The following is a 9,736-nucleotide window of genomic DNA, read 5'->3' as shown; positions in this document are numbered from 1 at the left end:
CAGGTTTGGCCAGTGCCCGTTGTGTGGCGGGTCTGGGGCTCGATCCCCGCTGTGGGTGCCCTGTGATGGACTGGCGATCTGTCTGGGTGTGTCCCTTCCCCCTTCGGCCTCGCGCCCTACGTTGCCAGGTAAGGCTCCAGCTCGCTGCGACCCGCCACTTGGGACAAGTGGTTGTTGCTGATGGATGGATGTTATAACAGAAAAAAGTCAAAGAGAGGAAATAAAACAACCAGTGCATCAAGGAACCAAGAATGTGGATTAGAATTACAACATGTGCAATTAAAATATTTTAAAATCAGTTGAAATCAAATGGACTGATCAGCATGGGGGTGCGGTGGCGCAGTGGGTTGGACCGCAGTCCTACTCTCCGGTGGGTCTGGGGTTCGAGTCCCGCTTGGGGTGCCTTGTGACGGACTGGCGTCCCGTCCTGGGTGTGTCCCCTTCCCCCTCCGGCCTTACGCCCTGTGTTGCCGGGTAGGCTCCGGTTCCCCGTGACCCCGTAAGGGACAGGCGGTTCTGAAAATGTGTGTGTGTGTGTGGACTGATCTCTGCCAGTTGGTCTTCCACTCTCACGGTGCGGAGATGAGGGCAGCAACTCGGCTCGTACTTCGAAGGTCACCTCTGGCATCCCGGGGCCCGGGGCAGGTCTGGGTAATTAACAGTCCTGTTTGTCATTCAAAGAGGCCTTATCTGAAATGTTTTATTTGAGAGAGCTTCTGTCTGCTACTTACCTTTTATTAAAAATAAACTTAAAAAAACTTTATTAAAGGGTTTTCTAGACTTTAAAGTCGCATGAAGAAACATTGTGAACAATGTTATTGAAGTTAAAACCATGGACATACATCCTCATCATCATTGCATCACCACACAATCACTATTAGCCCATCCTTTATTTGTATTCAGGAATGATTAGTTCTGTAATTCTGTTATTTATTGTGTTCCTCCATGTCCTGGCCTGTATCTTGGTGGTAAAGCCCCAAACGCCTGTTCTTACTGACTTGGTACAGTCACAGTTACAGATCAGGTATACTGCATGAACCATAGGTGGTCACGATCACACTGTGTCCTAATATGTCAAGAATCTCCCAGCAATCACTAATGTGTCACACCCCCCAGCCGTTGTTGAAGGTCTCCGTTTCACCTTATTCTTTTTAAAGGTAAAGGTGCCAGATGTAGTCACAACAGAAGGTCACTTTGGGGCATTCCAGCTCTTCTCTCGCAGCCTTCAGCACTTTCGCTCCCCACATGGCACCAGATCATGCCTTCAGTTTACAGCCCTTTTTTGTCCTGTGTTTTTACTGTCCTGTACTCTTGTCCTGTGTTGCACCATGGTCTCCGGAGAGGCAACATTTTGTTCCACTGTGTACAAGCTATACAGAGGAATGAAAATAAATACAACTTGAACAGGTCACCTGCATAGCGACAGGAAAGCCATCACTTTATGAGGTCCCACACAGTGACACCCTGGTGCATCTTGGCAGGATTGGTCTGCAGTTTCGCACTGCTGCACCTGCTACAGTTCTGGAAAATATCTTAGATGACCTGAAAAGGAAGGATACCCATTGTCAGCTCTCCTATATTTAGATCAGGACTAGAAAAATGATCATGAGAGAGGCAGTATTGCCCTCCACTGGTCGTTTCTGCTTATTACAATTTCCTTATGGTGCCGCCATAGGCTGCTTACTTTCATCAGTGCAGTGATTTGCCCTGTTATATATTATGTATTTTTATGGACAGATCTCGCTGTAACTCCCCACACTGGACCCACAGGAGGCGTATTTTAACTCGAAAATTGAAATTCACAGACAAAAGTGCGACCTTAAATATTTCATTATTATGAAAGGTGCTTTTAAAAAAATACTGTAGTAATACCTGTATTTTACAGTGAGGTACTGTAATGCGTTCTCTACAGCAGTGAGAAGCCATGACTAGTATTGCCTCCTACTACTACCTACTCCCTTCAAGTCACTGCTCTGCCATAATGTACTCAGATTCTGAAATATTTCTCTCCATTTATGTCCCCGTTTCTGTACTCGGTCCACAGGCTATATCTGTTTTCGTCTTTGAAACTTGAAGGAAAAAATAAAACACAAGTAAAAGATGCACAATTTTCTTTACAAAATCCTTGTAAAGGAAATGAACCCATCTCCTCCCAACTCCTAAAATTTTTTCACCTATAAAATCACTCAGATTCTACATATGATCAGATTCTGAATGATTTTATAGATTAAAAAATTTTAGGAGTGGGGAGGAGATGAGTTTATTTCCTTTCCAATTCGGCTACATCTCAGTTTACTTTTATGGAGTGACATAGAACACCAAAACAATGGATGAAGCAGGACAATTAGAGAACCACGATGATGTACAGTTGAGTTGCTCAAGTAGGCCGACTGGCACTTGAGAGAGGAGAACAAAAGCTCCCTGTAACAACCAATGGAGGAAAAATAAACCCTGGGGATCCAAGTGCCAGGGGCAACCCACCCTTTCTGGGCATTCTGCTGGGGTTACAATGTACTTGTAGAGAAATGTCTATGACTAAAAGGATAAGAAGTAGCGCAGACTGCATACAGTCCATGGTCCAGTGGCTGCCTGGCTGACCAGTGGCCGACCCTCCCTGGTTTTACGTGAATTCCAGAGGACCTTGGAACACTGGTTTGACCCCTGGCTCCTGGGTAGCTCCAACATTCCCAAGGCTGCTCTGATGCTCCTAGAGACCTGGAAAGGAAAACAACAAAGTATTCACAGTCAAGTACTGAAAAGCTAGCAATGATGAAGATACTAATACTAATGCACCACACACTAATTTGTACCTCAATATGTTCCCTAAGGTCTCTTAGGCATCAGTACTTAAGCATCATAATTTCATGTATATACTGGAGTGTGCTGTGCTTTGGATGGGGCAAAGGAAAACACACAGACACTGTTTGTTACAAATGTCTTTCAGAACCCCACTACACAGACAAGGATAGTGGCAGGAACATAACAAAATAATTGTCTCAGTCCAAGAGCCCATTTTCCCTCAGGGACCTACAGCTTACTCTTTTCAACATACTTAGCATCGCTAAAACTTTTTCTTTTTTTTCTCCCCTTACTCACCACACACTCATCTGCTTATATTCCCTGTGAGTCCCAGCAGCGGTTGAACAACTAATTCACATTTTACCCATAATTCTCATGTACTTAAAGGAACCCATTTCCCGCTCAAACACGGCACTCCCCAGTAACGCGGTCGTTAGAATGTTTTCTCATTTTAATAGCCTATACACTCATGCATAACTGTGTGAAAGTAATCAAAACGGACAAAAATTTAAATAAATATTTAGAACGAATAATAATTGAGAGCACATAGGTTTAAGAAAAGTCTTGGAGAGCAATTAATTGCATAACGTAAAGGACACCGTGAAACAGGAAAAGGCAGCTCGCGACACCCATTCCAGACCCGTGCCGAAACCCGGGATCGAACCAGGGACCTTTAGATCTTCAGTCTAACGCTCTCCCAACTGAGCTATTTCGGCAGTATACAGGCCCCCTCTTCACACCTCGTATTACACATCAACAGATATAACTCAGCTGGACCCGGAAATACGGACGTTGACTATCAAATGTGGGACGTGGCGATAAATCAGTTAAACTGTTATAAAGTGTTATAAAGTGTGACAGCGTGCAGCGGGTCGGAACAATGAGCACTGGCCTGCATGGTAGGGCCACAGGGCCACCACCGAATGTACCCCGACTGAGTATCACGACACTCTTTGACGACTTTGGATGATTGAAACGCGCTCAACGTTCCGCCGCGTGCGCGCGCACAAGTGCCCCGCCCACAGGGCGGAGTCCTGCCCGGCAGGGGGTCCCCGTGTCACAGCCCGCCGGGATCGTGGGCTCTAAACCCCCGCGACCCTGCATTCCACAAGTGTTCATAAATAACGGCTGGAGGAGCAAAAGGACATATTAAAAAATCCGTGTAAAGCACCGGTAGGACTTGCAGATTATTACAAAGGTTACCACTGGAAACATTTTAGATTCATTCTGAGAAAATCAAAAATAAATGTTTTTAAACGTTCGTTCAAAGAAAATGTTAGAATTTTCCTTTTTACTACGTTTTGGTTTTTTTTTTCAGGTAATATTGTTCAACTGTAAATAACTTAATGCAATTTACCAGCTGTAGTTTACACAGTGTAGGGGGTGGAATACTGTGATTTTGGACAACTCAACTGGGGTTGTTTCTTTTCCAGTCAATGGGTACAAAGTAAAACAATGTATTTTACGGGTTACAATACACAGAATGAGCACAGTATAATTACCCAGCACACATAAATACCTGGGTGCTGTGTCACTATTCGGAGTTGCGAGCAACTTTCTCTTGTAAACCGAGTAGAAGCACAGCAATTTATTCCTAGCGCACACACTTTGGCACTGGGTTCACTGGGTTGTGGGTCATAGCAGAAACCTGTGACAGAGTCCTTTAACCACATTACACAGTCCGGTACATGGGGGTAAAAATTATTCACATAAATCTTACAGTATCTGCCAATTCTTTAACATTAATTTTATTAATGTAAAGCATAAAAATTGAAATAAAAAATTTTCTTAAAATGTAATAATCAGTCATTTTTAATTTATTAATTCCATTTTCTTCCTCAAGCAACGTTTAAATATCTGTCTTAAAATGAGTTTATTTGCTTGGTCTGTTTATTTTACTGTGCTTACTGCTGTATAACAGAAGCAATGGAGGCATCAAAGCATCAATGAAATTGGTAAGACACACATACCCTATTTCTCAAGTATCAGTGTAAATATTGTGCAGAAGTAGGGAACACATGGGTCATCTTCAGTGGGAGCCGCTGCGATGTTGGCTTTTAGCAGCCTGTTAGAAGCTGAAATGGCATTTAAGGTTTTTACTGGTGGTTTCTACACATCCAACCTAGTTATTTAACACTTCAATTATAGTTTTCCATACGTTTTCTTGATTCAGTTGGCATTTTTGAGAAAAAAAAATATCTGTGGAGCTTCAATCCTTAATGTCACCATAAACTGTTTCTTCATTTCAATATACAGAATGATGCATAAATAATTTTAAAGATTTTTTAAATGGAGTCGTTTTTTCAGAGGCTGATGTAGTAGCACCGTATCTTTTGCTGCCTTCAGGGAATATTTTAAATAAGATCCGTGTTAAAAAGTTTACATTTTCATTCTTTTGGACAAGAATTTAGTTCACATTGCGTATCGTTTTTCTAGAACTTTCTCCCACACAGTAGTTGGCTCTCCATGTCCCCTTGTTACAGCTGCGTGGTATTTAACAGGAGTGGCCTTATGTGAAGCCAGGGCTACTTCTGTAAACACGGACAGTGTGGCATGACACAAAGTGCTGAAAACGCCAGTATTTCACCTGTCGTAAAAGCAGGCCCTTGTGAAACCAACACAAATTTCTGTGTTTTTAGGTGACCTGATCAGGCCTGGAGGGTGTGGTGGTGCAGCAGGTTTGGCCTGTATCTGCTCTCTGGTTGGTCTGGGGTTCGAGTCCCGCTTGGAGTGCCTTGTGATGGACTAGTGTCCCCTCTAGCCTTATGCCCTGCATTGCTGGATTAGGCTCTGGCTTGCTGTGACCCTGCTTGGGACAAGCAATTTCAAACAATATGTGATCCGCATTGATAAACATTCAGAACTATGATTCTTTATAGTGCTGATCAGTGTAATCTAACAGCAGCTATATGGTAAACCAGTTCCAGAACAGGTAGATCCATACCATGGAAATGTGCACTGCTTTATCTCGCCATTATTCTACATTTTCTCCATTGTTCTAGAATTTTCCTTTCATTATGTCTTTTGGTATGGAGATCTTCGCTTTCAGCCCTGAGCAAACCAACAGGAATGTGTACCATAACTTTTTGTACTGGACATTCAGCTCCGTGGAGTTTTGTTTTAGTCCTCAAAATTCTGGGCATTTCATAATACATGCCCGGTTTTAGTCTCTGCCCCTGAGGTAGGGTACCCTTGCTTGACCCACAGTTGCTGTTTGTCACTCTGTTGCCAGGGCTTGGATTTTGTTGACCATTATATTCATTGGCAGTCCATGTATGATTATTTAATTCCATGCAATACCCTGTGCCTTGAACGCTGACTACCGTGGTAGAAACTAAATTACATCTACTGCGCCAAAATATCAACAGAACACCATCCTTTCTTCTCACAGGTGAGAAGCTCACGTTTCTTGTGACTTTTTACACCGAATTGAGTCCAGGGATGGTTTGCCCTCTTGTCCGAGTTGATTCCCATCAGCCCATCTCCTTGCCTGTCATTTTTCTTTTTTAATACTTTTCACGAAAGGGGTTTCTGTGAGGATTACAGCGAGTGAATGGAGGGTAGAGCAACGTGCTGTTCCTCTCCAAAGCAGGAGAAACCAGGTCTTTACTGCACTTTTTCATTCGCCACACTGTGGGAGCAGCGGGGGTGTTGGGGGTGGCGTCACGTTGATATACGCCGTTACTCTCTTGGGTGGAGTAGGGCTCAGTTAGGGAACATTTTATAGTCGAAATGGTTAGGGAGAGGAGGAAAGGGAGAGAGAGGGAGATGGATGGAGGGATGGAGAGATGTGGTCTGGACAGCAGTGGTTCAGAAAACCCAACGCCCGCAGTGCGACCAGCACCACAGTGGCAGCATACTTCCAATTCTTCCTCCTAACCGCAGACTGGCCACGCCCACCCGACTCCTCCACCGAGGACCAAGGGCCGGTCCAAGGACCTCTGCCTGTCATATGAGCGTGGAGGACTGTACAGGTCCACAGCGCTGCAGTCCGCTGCTGTTGGGATCAGCGGGAGCGATGCTGACAGGTGTGAGATTAGCTTGTTCATCTTCCCTACCTTCGTCCTGCCAGGTCAAGAGCATGTACCTCATCTTAAAACACTTAAGGTGCAAGGTCTTGCTTATGCACCTCTTTTTATAACCCTCTTCATGCGTGTGAGAGAGTTAGAATATTTCTGTTAGCATGTGCACGTGCGGCTGTTCTCTCTGCATACGCGTGCGCGTGTGTAATGTTTAGTGATTAGTCATGTTGGGACCAAGGTGTTCCGAGGTAGTCCCTCAACTGTTGCGCCCTCTGGTGGCAGGCATGATGTTGCTAGTGCGTCCTGCAGATGGTGGTCAGGGAGCGTTAGGTACTCATTAAAGCGCAGTGGTCCACATCTTCTAGTAAAAGTTCACAAAAGTTCACAACACTGAGATAAATAAAGCTGAGGATTTATTTGCACAAAAATATGTGGGACAGCAGGTTATGTGGTGGTTTGGGTTGCCGCCATGCGATTTGAAGGATCTTGGTTTCAATCCTGCTCCTGCTGTAGTGCCCTAAATTGACACAGTACCAATACCTTCCTGTTTCAGTGGATAAGGAATTGTACAAACAAATTATGAATTATTTAAGTCAAAGGCATCATCTGCATAATGAATAATACCAATAGTAAGAGTGAACTTCTCACCGCTACAGACACTTGTCACACCGGCCCATTGAATCTGCAGAATACGAGTCTATAGTACCAGGGGAAGTGCCACTTAGGGCACCAGTAATGTTTCTTGTTTTTCTAGACTGTTTTACCTTCTTTTCACCTTTGTCCTACCAGCAGTTCCTCTGATAACATGGACTCCCCACCAGCCGCGTTGCACAACTTTTATGAGGCAGTTGACCAAACTCCATCTCATCGCAGTGAGACTGGATCGGTGCGGACCTGTGGATCACGCTCATTTAGAGGAAGGTTCAGTGGCGTGTGGCTGTGTGTTCTGTGCACGGCGGGCCTGCCCCGGACCTGCAGAATCCTCTCGCTCAGCATCGGGTGCAACTCGAGCGCTTGGCCAGTAGAGAGCGCTCTTGTCACCCAGACGCATCCGTGACCTACACCTGTCGGTCCATCATTCCAGAAACCTTGAGTCCGGACACCACTTGAAAAGATAGTGGAAGAATATTTTGGATCCTTTCGTCAGACCGTCCTTCGGAGACGTGGAAGTGCTTCTCCTGCCGAGTGTCACTTCCTGCTGAAAGAAATGTCCTCCTTTCCGTTTCAGTAGCGAAATGAATTGAGGTTTACCAGAAGGGATGGCATAGCCAGGCCTCGTGCCCTGTGTGTGTATGGGTGTGTGTGTGTGAGTGGCAGGCAAACACTCCCGGGACAGTTCGCACGCCGGCGTCTGTCTGGTCTCTCGCCGCTGCGTGCTCCTCCCACGCGAGCTGCCCAGCGTCCTGGCGTCCTGTGTTTTTCCTGGCCGCATGCGCCAGGCCCACGATGGCCATGATGAGGAAATGATAAAGGGCAGCAGTGGGAGCTGCGCTTGCTGTCAGACTCATTTAGAGAAATGTCATTCCCTTCATCCTTCCATTTCCTTCCTCCTCTCCGTTGCTTTGGCCATATGAAAGCCTCAGACATTGCGCTGCAGGGGTGTAATGGGCCCTTTGGGTTTGTAGGCTTGTATTTTTGTCCTCTTGTTTCATCTGCCATGTTTCTCTTCGGAGAACAGCCGTGAGGTTCGAGAGGCTCGCTCAGAGCCCGTACGCATGTACGCTGACGCTTTGTACGCCGACCTGACGTCCTCCTCAGGGAAAATTACACGTCCGGTCTGCGAAGAAAGACACACTCGCTGTGCCACTGTACATGAATGCGTGCGTGTGTATGTGCGCCACCATACAAGTGTGCTTATAACTGATGACGGGGGACAGAGGGATGCATATAGATTCATTTTTGTCCACTGTTGAGAATGTATTTTTCAGCTGTCACCTAAATTGTGCTGATCCCTCATGCACTTATAGAGGACATTCTTGGGTGACTTCATAGGTGCACTAGAAATGTAACTAAAAACCTTTTTTGCTGGATCTTGGGGGGGTCTAAGTGTGTAAAGATTGTAGAGACAGAAAAATTCTCTCTCCACAGTGACTGGACTGGAGCACCGTGAAACCAGAGAACCCACCATACCTCTTCGCTGGACCTGGAAGTCCTCACCGAGCACCACGGATCGAAAACCCTGCCCCAGCGGACCCACGATTCCTCACTGATGGTCACCAGAGGATCCGTATCCTCGGCAGAGGGGTCGGGTGGTTCTTGATCCAAGGGGCAGGGTGGAGGAGAAGACAAGGAGAGGTGTGAGAGATTGAAGGGAGCGGTCTGAGCGCCAGGGTGACGCAGCCGGCCACAAGGGAAGGCTTATAAAATGTGAATCATCTGGCACCCTGCTTTTAACCAAACCATGAAATGCTGGGAATGAGAGGGCACTTAATTTAGACTCCTCTTTTTTCACTTCCCTGTGGCTGGCAAGCCATGCATGGCAGAGCGCGGGAGCGAGGGCGATGGGCACAGCCTGGCCGAGGCCGAGGGGGTGGAGGAAGGCTAGTGGTTCACGCAGAGCTGCTCTCCAATGTCCACCAAGCCTGGCGCCACAGTGGTTTGGAGACTGTGATGCCATGGGTGAAGGTGCAGGTAAGGGCAGACGGGGGGTGACTTGTAACCTAGAGGTTGTGACTTTTTTCCAAGCAGTCGACCTGCGGGAGCGCTGGAGTGGGGCAGCTGGCAGTGTAGTGGTTAGAGCTGCTGCTGTTAGACCCCAAGGTTGCAGGTTCAGATCCCACCTCTAGCTGTAGTACCCTTGAAGAAAGTGCTTATCCTCAATTGCTCCAGTATAATCACCCAGCTGGGTAAATAGTTGTCAGTCATTCCACTGTATAAGTCTCTTAGAGAATAGTGTCACCCTGAACCGCTCCTCT

General features: G+C 46.2%; 1 non-coding gene across 1 annotated transcript; it reads right to left on the bottom strand.

Moving 5' to 3' along the window:
* Positions 1-3,442: 3,442 nt before the first annotated feature.
* Positions 3,443-3,515, bottom strand: trnaf-gaa (transfer RNA phenylalanine (anticodon GAA)). The gene has a single exon. It is a non-coding gene; the product is annotated as a tRNA-Phe (tRNA).
* Between the last annotated feature and the right edge of the window lie 6,221 nt (positions 3,516-9,736).

This window comes from Scleropages formosus, chromosome 14 (assembly GCF_900964775.1).
Source record: "Scleropages formosus chromosome 14, fSclFor1.1, whole genome shotgun sequence".
Classification (NCBI taxonomy): domain Eukaryota; kingdom Metazoa; phylum Chordata; class Actinopteri; order Osteoglossiformes; family Osteoglossidae; genus Scleropages; species Scleropages formosus.
The sequence above is the reverse complement of the archived record's forward strand: the minus strand, read 5'-3'. Positions and strand labels throughout refer to the sequence as shown.